Genomic DNA, 10247 nt, shown 5'->3' with positions numbered 1-10247 from the left:
CACGTGTGTTCCTACAGTCGACAAATTTAAATCTTTCAAGATAAGTCACATGTGTTTCGTCAGTCGACAAAGAAAACTCTTCCTAGAGCAGTCATGTGTGTTCCGTCAACCGACAAAGTAAACTATTCCAGGATCAGTCACTTGTGTTGCGTCAGTCGACAAATTACACTCTTTCAGGATCAATCACGTGTGTTCCCTAAATCGACAAATTAAACTCTTTCATGATCAATCACGTGTATTCCGTCAGTCGACAAATTAAACTGTTCCAGAATCAGTCACTTGTGTTCCGTCAACCCACAAAGGAAACTATTTCAGGATCAGTCACGTGTGTTCCGTCAACCGACAAAGGAAACTATTCCAGGATCAGTCACGTGTGTTTCGTCAACCGACAAAGGAAACAATTCCTAGAACAGTCACATGTGTTCCCTTCAGTCGACAAATTAACTATTCCTGGAGCAGTCACGTGTGTTCCGTCAGCTGACAAAGGAAACTATTACAGGATTAGTTACACACGGCGCTATTATTTACATTTATTCTAGGTAAAAAAAATGTGTTTGTTACGTAGACTACATGATAAGGCTGAGTATTTTAGCTTCTCATCTGGATATGTATTTGTTGAATAATCGCCTTTCAAATTAAATAAATATATAACCGTTTTTCATTTTGTTTTTCTTTTCCACTTTTTTTCTCATGTGGGAATCCCGTGGCTTTCATAAGCAACAGGCACTGATAAATATTTGATATCCTGAACCGGGACACCGTCACTCAGCTAACCCTTTGTTGGGGTTGGTTTGTTTAATGTTTTATAATATGTCTGTTTTTGTTCCAGTATTTATATAGTTTCATGTACAATATAGTATTGTCAACATTTCGTCTGGAAAAAATATATTGGAAAAAAAACCATGTCGAACCCTCTAAACAAACCAGGCTGTGTTGTTATCGTAATCACCTACAATGTACCAGTACATGATTCGATAATACATATCTGACCTTTGACCTTCGGCTAGATAAAACATCTACACGGAAGTATATAATCGTAACCTACGGGTTGTCGACGTGTGATTTAAGTGGTGTTATCTTACTCTCATAGTCGTGATACCAGATACGAAACTACGAAGTTACAATCTAAGTCAGATACGTACATTTGAATCATCCTATTGCGTTCAAATTCAGTTAAATCCATAAATAGTTAAAACCATGTCAATTTATATCAATCTATTTCCATTTACAGATCTTTTTATAAGTACACGTATATTGTGTTTACATCAATACTCACATGATCTATTGAGTGCTTATTTGTATTAAAGCGTGTTATGTTCACGTGGCCTAAAATGTTCAGGTGTGAAATGTCTTGTTAGCTTAACAGAAAGACACAGATATATGTGTCTGTAATTATTTTGTAAAAACATTGAACACAGAATTGAAATTTGTAAATGTATATATTAATATTCGAACTAAATAGAAAACGAAGTGTATCTGATATTTAGTTCGAAGAGCAGTTTTAATTGCAATGAAATAATTTTTATCTTTGAACTTTAAAAAATGTAAAGGTAAGCTAACAGCTTTCGGATCGTCTGAGATGTAGTGTAAATATAGCTTACTTTATGTATTCGTGCTATAATTTGGAGAACGATCAAGCATTTGTTTGGGGGATAGTTTGAGGATTTTGTCTCATAAAAGGAAAGAAGATGATACACCAAGTGTATACGTCCCGTATTTATTTATTTTAGCATTATTTAAACTGGGGGAAAGGTCATTTTGTTTTGTGTTGTTTTGTGCGACATAACCGTAAATATGCTCTGTATGACAATGAGTGTAGATCGTCTGGTAGTTGTGTTTTGTGTATAAGTAGGCTTAACATAACCTGTATTAGGTTATTGTAGTGTAAATACTGCACGAGCTGCCTGTGCCGGTATCTATTCAGACAAACAATAATGTTTAACAATGAACATGTTTATTTACACAAGCGTAATGTTTATATTAACCAAACATTTAAGGTCAATGTGTAGATGATGGCTTTTCAAACTGGTTATCTCCGGTGCGAATCCTCTCGTTTATCAGTATTTTGACAGAAACAAAATATCGGTTGATATTGACGTCAATATTTTAAAACGGAATTGGTTTTTCTTTTGAAATCAAAGAAAAATATATATATGTAAGACCGTATCTGTATTAATATTTTGTATTTAAATGCAATGTTTAGCTAAATTACATTAAAGTATGTGGTTGGTTGGCCGGGGCACGATTCCCATATCGGACGTGGAAAGGTATCGGGTCACCTGCCCGACCAAGTGGGAGTTGTCCGGGTACTCCGGTTTCCTCCCACATTAAGACCACCTACGCGCTAGACCAGCATGAGTGATTTAATTTGTTTCAAAACTGTTGTAAAATAAATAACGTACAATCCTAAAATATGCCATATGGTAAAAGCAACATCATATTTCCTTAAATTTTCTAAAAGACGCAAAAACATTAAAATATATCAAACGTTTAATAAAAATTCGTTTTTTTTTATTCAAATAATCAAACAAAATTTATAATTTATAGGCGTAAGCATTGCTCCAAAGACATCAATGATGCAATAACTATAAAAAACCGAAAAATTGATTGTTACGACACACAATGTAAATATTCAAGGCTTTTGATCTACACATATTCATGGTCATATCGTGTGTTGATCACTGTACACTACTCTATATATATAAGGAGTTGGCTATAGACACTGAGGTGTATAAAAATACATGTCTGGTGAGCGGAGATAAATAGACTGCTTTGTGTATGCAAATAACAATATCAATTGAATAAATGAATGACTAAGTATGACACATTGTAATGTTGTGTAAACCTGAGTTAACATGTTGTTTTACCAATCATTATTACAGAGAACGATATGTTGTTGTTAGGTGTCCCGAACAGCAGAATATATGAAGATAGCATTATTTTGAGCTATGATGGAAGAACTGTTATTATTTCAGTTGATATCGTTAAGTAATCCAAGATAGTTACTTAGTTGGACTATGTGCTGAATGTGCCGGTGATATAACACAGTTCTATTTTTGTTGTTTTCAATCTTAATTTAGTTGTTTTGTATATACTTTTGTATGTACTAATACTTGTGTGTTATGTTGCTCTCGACTGCGCTTTATATACTTCGTGTCATCCATAATTACTTTAGCTTAACTAGAAATCTTTTAAATTCTGATATCATTAGCGAAGCAGTTTCCATTAATTTGGCTAATATCTCTGTTTGTTATTCCCAGTTAGATGCACATTGTTTAAACATTTATATCTGTGTGTAGCCCTTTTGGCCAAATAGTAATCTAGTTCGGAACAACACAGTTAATATAAGTTCTTTGTTGTAAGTATGCTTGCCAATAGTCCTCCTGTACATAATTCACTACAATATATATCTTATATTTGTATAAATTTAATGTCGGTTACAAAAGCCATTTAAAGCTTGCATTGTATGATTGTACATGATACCAACTTTAACTACTTATTACAATTACCCTAACTAGATGGATTCCACCCCCTTGCTGACCAGACATGAGAATATTAAATAGTAAATAATATTATTTTATTATTTATTAAAGTGTCACATATTTATTCACAGTAAAACAAATACAATATAAAATCCATTAACAGGTATTAATATCTGGCCAAATGCTGACCTTAGAGACACTTTTTAAAAGCATGATGCATATTATTTAATGATTAATAGAATATTCCCCTACTTTGAGGGTGTGACCGAGAAATCCCCAACCCGAGGAGTAATGTTTTTTGGTCAGACAACCAAATAAATCACCCCGAGGGTTGGAGATTTCTCTGTTACACCCTTAAGGTAGGGGATGATTATTTTTTCCCATCCTATTATTTCATTCAAAACTCCATCGATAGTTGTGTGTTTGTAAACAAAACCACATGACGGGTATGAATATCGTCATTCACGTTTGATGAAGTCACAATTGCCAGTGACACATTTTAATGACGTCACAATTGAACAAGTGCTAATCGGCACGAGGCTATCTCCCCCTAGGGGATGACAAGCTGATCTTTCCCGGCTAAAACGGGAGACACACATGTGAAGGATGGGAGAAATACATGTCAGCAGCGGGAAACTTATTGTAAGGTTTTGTATCACAAATGAAAAATTACAATAATCAAAGTGTTTTCTAACTATTTTCAATTATTCACATGAACAACTTCCAAACATGCTTCATAAGGAAACGTGACAAGCATATCTTTTTTTTCTTAATGTGTACTTTTAAGTGTAGGTATTTTTAATAAATAATGATTTATCTCGATTTGAATGTCGAGATTTATCAAGCATGGCGAATCGCAATGGAAAGATGAAAACAAATCTCTGATTATACCATAAAAAAACAAATGTTAAACACAATTACATTTGCATATTTCTTCTCAGAAGTTAACCAGATAATGGCTAACAGCTATATGAGGCTAGCAGGTATGGGAGATTGGCTATGGGGCTAATTGGTTTGGATATCTACACGTAGGAGGGTTACGGTTATAAGTAGTATAAGTACAATATGCCAATAAGTTCAATGCGACAACCAGGTAGGAGGTTGGGTTGTATATGAGTAATGAGATATTGCATTTCGGACGTTACTATCTATTGTCACAGTACGGTGACCGTCCATAAGGTTTATATATATACATCAGATGACACCAACGTTCATGGTTGCATAAACAATGTCAACTGTGAACCTCCATGGGGCTAAGTAAATTGAAATAGGTCCAACTTTAAAAGGTGTTGGTTCACTTGCCACATCTTCGCATATGTTCGGCATAACTATAAACGTTTTAGAAGTGTGTTAAATTGTAAAATTGTTGATATTGTGTGTTAAGGTTTAGTAAAGGATATTGTCTTTAAAGCAATAGTAACGATTGAGAAAGTAGCTATATACATGTAAACTACAGTAGTATTTGTGAATGCGGTGTTGCATCAAAAAAGGTGTAGTGTGTCAGAACGGCCGCCTCTCACGGAATCAAGTCATCCTGTCACAGTGACATTTAATTACCTCAGTGTCCACCTTCCGTTGTCTCAATAAACACGCTTTTTTCAACACCTTCCATTTGCTCTATGTTAACTTATATCTATGTACAAACAGATGTGTGGTTATTTACGTAAAACTAAATTCCAACGACCTTAAAAGTTGAAAGGGTTCGTTTACAGTGTCTGCCGTGATCAACATCCAAACAAAAGCATTTCATATTTTGTAAAATAATTGACTTTAAGTCACAGAATCGATTTTTATATAAAGGCAGTGGCGGATCCAGAGGTTTGTTTGGGGGCTTCAAGAACATCCCCCCCCCCCCCCCCCCCCCCCAAATGTTTATTTGTAGTCCCATTTTCGTCGGGTGAATTCTGATAGAACACTATTTAATCATTTTGATTATTTCTAATCGTTTTAAGAATTAATGCGGACATCACAACAGTCTATTGAGGTATAGAATGTAAATGGGATTTTTTCACTTTCCAATTAATTGCTCCAGTCAGACTGACGTTACAAGGACATTTCGATGAAAATTTACCTATTCATACCGATAACATCAAGTAATAAATCAATATTACCCAGTCATATCTGTGATATCACTTACGTGGAATAAAGTGAAACAGCTCCCAAACGGCTTAGTGCCACTATAGATATGCCCCGAGAGACATTAAGACCCCTGTGCGCTTTCGTCTGACCAAACAAGTGTGATGAAATATACGTTGATTAATAAATGTTGATAAGCTTTTATCCATCATTTTTCAAAAAATATGTAGAGTAAATCTGTCAGATCTACCGCTAGTCCTTTCTGCCTTCTATGCATGCTTCTTCAGGCGGATTGATGGGTATTTATCATCGTTGGTTATATGACATCATCAATATTTGCATAGTCAACAATTTTAGTGACGTCATCAATAAACAATCATACTGACGTCATACCATACCATATAATATCTATAGAGAATGTACACATTGTTTCCTGTTGAATACTGCTTATTGTATAAGTATGACAGAATGCCGATATTTTTCACGAGTGCTGCTACGCATTCGTGAAAATATCGGTATATTTTATTTCCATTCGAGTGACATATGTATTTACTTAACGGGAAAACCATTATATTTTCTATTTGAAATATTGCTGCATCACAAAAGGAATGGGAATTAGTAGCGTAATAGTTGACGGTTCTAATGACGTCACACTTGAGAACACGACAGAGTGCCATTTTGAATGGTGAATGGTTTATATAATTACCCAGCGCAGTTCTGCCATTTGATGCTTTCTGGAAATATTTCCAAAATAAAGTTATGTCATCGATGTAGAGTTTATAAACCATAACGTATGTTGCAAATGTGTACTTAATCAACCTGTATTCTGTCGTCGCTTTACATGATCAGGAAATTGAAAATCCACACAGTGAATATTACGAAGCTTGTGTTTTGACAATACTATAAGTTATATCTTCACATATGAAAGTAAGTTTATATTAAATAAAGTCTGGTTTTCCTTGGTTCTAATCGGCTTATCCTTGATCCTAGGTTCGCCGATATATACATGTACCATATCGACCTCATGTTTCTATTTTTGTCTAGCACGTAACCATATCGACCTCATGTTTCTATTTTTGTCTAGCACGTAACCATATCGACCTCATGTTTCTATTTTTGTCTAGCACGTAACCATATCGACCTCATGTTTCTATTTTTGTCTAGCACGTAACCATATCGACCCCATGTTTCTATTTTTGTCTAGCACGTAACCATATCGACCTCATGTTTCTATTTTTGTCTAGCACGTAACCATATCGACCTCATGTTTCTATTTTTGTCTAGCACGTAACCATATCGACCTCATGTTTCTATTTTTGTCTAGCACGTAACCATATCGACCTCATGTTTCTATTTTTGTCTAGCACGTAACCATATCGACCTCATGTTTCTATTTTTGTCTAGCACGTAACCATATCGACCTCATGTTTCTATTTTTGTCTAGCACGTAACCATATCGACCTCATGTTTCTATTTTTGTCTAGCACGTAACCATATCGACCTCATGTTTCTATTTTTGTCTAGCACGTAACCATATCGACCTCATGTTTCTATTTTTGTCTAGCACGTAACCATATCGACCCCATGTTTCTATTTTTGTCTAGCACGTAACCATATCGACCTCATGTTTCTATTTTTGTCTAGCACGTAACCATATCGACCTCATGTTTCTATTTTTGTCTAGCACGTAACCATATCGACCCCATGTTTCTATTTTTGTCTAGCACGTAACCATATCGACCTCATGTTTCTATTTTTGTCTAGCACGTAACCATATCGACCTCATGTTTCTATTTTTGTCTAGCACGTAACCATATCGACCTCATGTTTCTATTTTTGTCTAGCACGTAACCATATCGACCTCATGTTTCTATTTTTGTCTAGCACGTAACCATATCGACCTCATGTTTCTATTTTTGTCTAGCACGTAACCATATCGACCTCATGTTTCTATTTTTGTCTAGCACGTAACCATATCGACCCCATGTTTCTATTTTTGTCTAGCACGTAACCATATCGACCTCATGTTTCTATTTTTGTCTAGCACGTAACCATATCGACCTCATGTTTCTATTTTTGTCTAGCACGTAACCATATCGACCTCATGTTTCTATTTTTGTCTAGCACGTAACCATATCGACCCCATGTTTCTATTTTTGTCTAGCACGTAACCATATCGACCTCATGTTTCTATTTTTGTCTAGCACGTAACCATATCGACCTCATGTTTCTATTTTTGTCTAGCACGTAACCATATCGACCCCATGTTTCTATTTTTGTCTAGCACGTAACCATATCGACCTCATGTTTCTATTTTTGTCTAGCACGTAACCATATCGACCTCATGTTTCTATTTTTGTCTAGCACGTAACCATATCGACCTCATGTTTCTATTTTTGTCTAGCACGTAACCATATCGACCCCATGTTTCTATTTTTGTCTAGCACGTAACCATATCGACCTCATGTTTCTATTTTTGTCTAGCACGTAACCATATCGACCTCATGTTTCTATTTTTGTCTAGCACGTAACCATATCGACCCCATGTTTCTATTTTTGTCTAGCACGTAACCATATCGACCTCATGTTTCTATTTTTGTCTAGCACGTAACCATATCGACCTCATGTTTCTATTTTTGTCTAGCACGTAACCATATCGACCTCATGTTTCTATTTTTGTCTAGCACGTAACCATATCGACCTCATGTTTCTATTTTTGTCTAGCACGTAACCATATCGACCCCATGTTTCTATTTTTGTCTAGCACGTAACCATATCGACCTCATGTTTCTATTTTTGTCTAGCACGTAACCATATCGACCTCATGTTTCTATTTTTGTCTAGCACGTAACCATATCGACCTCATGTTTCTATTTTTGTCTAGCACGTAACCATATCGACCCCATGTTTCTATTTTTGTCTAGCACGTAACCATATCGACCTCATGTTTCTATTTTTGTCTAGCACGTAACCATATCGACCTCATGTTTCTATTTTTGTCTAGCACGTAACCATATCGACCTCATGTTTCTATTTTTGTCTAGCACGTAACCATATCGACCTCATGTTTCTATTTTTGTCTAGCACGTAACCATATCGACCCCATGTTTCTATTTTTGTCTAGCACGTAACCATATCGACCTCATGTTTCTATTTTTGTCTAGCACGTAACCATATCGACCTCATTTTTCTAAATTTATATCTGGATATTTCCATGTGATATACATATATGTTTATTTTTACATTTTGACTGAATTTTATTTTATTGTTTTGCTAAAATATACATTTTGTTATATTGTTATTGAAAGCAAAGTTATATTTTTGTTTCAAAAAAAGGACAAGTAGATAAACACTGATTTCTGATATTTAAGTGGTGAAAATGTAAAAGTTAAAGAATGGACATTAAATGACCAACACAGACTAAATACACTGAACTTACAAAACCTATATATTACGATATTGGATCAGTATCAAAATGCATTATGAATTTATCAACAAGGACCAAAGAAAATATCTTTTATTATGATGCCGGTCATTAATCTAGGTTAGTATATATGTTATTACCGATTTAATACGCATTGACAAAATCACCATGTTAGACAGTCGTGAGCGTTAAAGTCAACTTATCTTGGACCCCCCGCAGAGTCGGAGTTTACTTCAATGTTGCTTGGTAAATGATAACTGATATTGATGAATGATACCAGGAGCTATTATAGTAAACATGACATTTGAAACAAGCTCCTGAGTATCGAATCAACTGCGACATACAGACCCCTTAGGTAGGGGAAACGGGGATGTTACTATCAGGAAAAGGAAAGATCACGATAAGAAAGTCGAAATCGTACCTTTTTCATCAAGCTTTGGTCATGATGTAAATAAAGGAAAGGGGCTGAAATACAGTAGTCCGTGGTGTCCTTGTTTACAATAAGACAAGTTCGGTTCAATCGGTCAACGATTTCAGACTTTTCATTTTTTTCTACCAGCCTAATGTTATAACCCTCATTTTGTTGTATCTCATCAACTTAACATAATTTTTCGTTTGTATTTGACATTAATAAACACTTTTCCCTCGTTGTTTCGTTCTGAATCCATCGATTTTGCATTAAGGGCTTATTCGTAAACATAGTTAGTTTAACATGTCAATACATCTTAATTTATGCATTCACATGAACCCTAACTCTGGTTTGTATGCACAGTTGTTTGCATATAAATGAATATTGCAAGGATTATTTCGTCATATATTCGATGTAATAATTATTTATTAAAGCTATCCTAAAATGCCACAATTTATAATTAAAATGCATTTTTAGAAAATGTCTGCATTTAAAAGAATTTATTTTGGGTTTGTCTTTTAATACGTGTCATTTTAGTTTTGAATTTCGACATTTAAAAGTCTCCAGACTCGATTAAAAATGTACATGACAGTTCCGTTAAAATAATCAGACATAACCAACTGGACACATGATTTTAAGACATCTAAACTCAGATCTTTGTTAGTTATTTGGTACTCTCTATTTTTGAACCAGCTAGGTTCATATGACAACGCCTTTCACAGATGAAAGGGGGACTCAAACGACGATTAAAACTGCCAGTACACTAAATTCCATAACGTGTCATGGGGTCAACGCATCACGTGCACTGGTTGTATCATTCTTGCAACATCCGAACCAGAGATGCACAGGAAGCTAC

Source organism: Mizuhopecten yessoensis, unplaced genomic scaffold, assembly GCF_002113885.1.
Source record: "Mizuhopecten yessoensis strain PY_sf001 unplaced genomic scaffold, ASM211388v2 scaffold9109, whole genome shotgun sequence".
Classification (NCBI taxonomy): domain Eukaryota; kingdom Metazoa; phylum Mollusca; class Bivalvia; order Pectinida; family Pectinidae; genus Mizuhopecten; species Mizuhopecten yessoensis.
Note: the sequence above shows the minus strand (reverse complement) of the source record.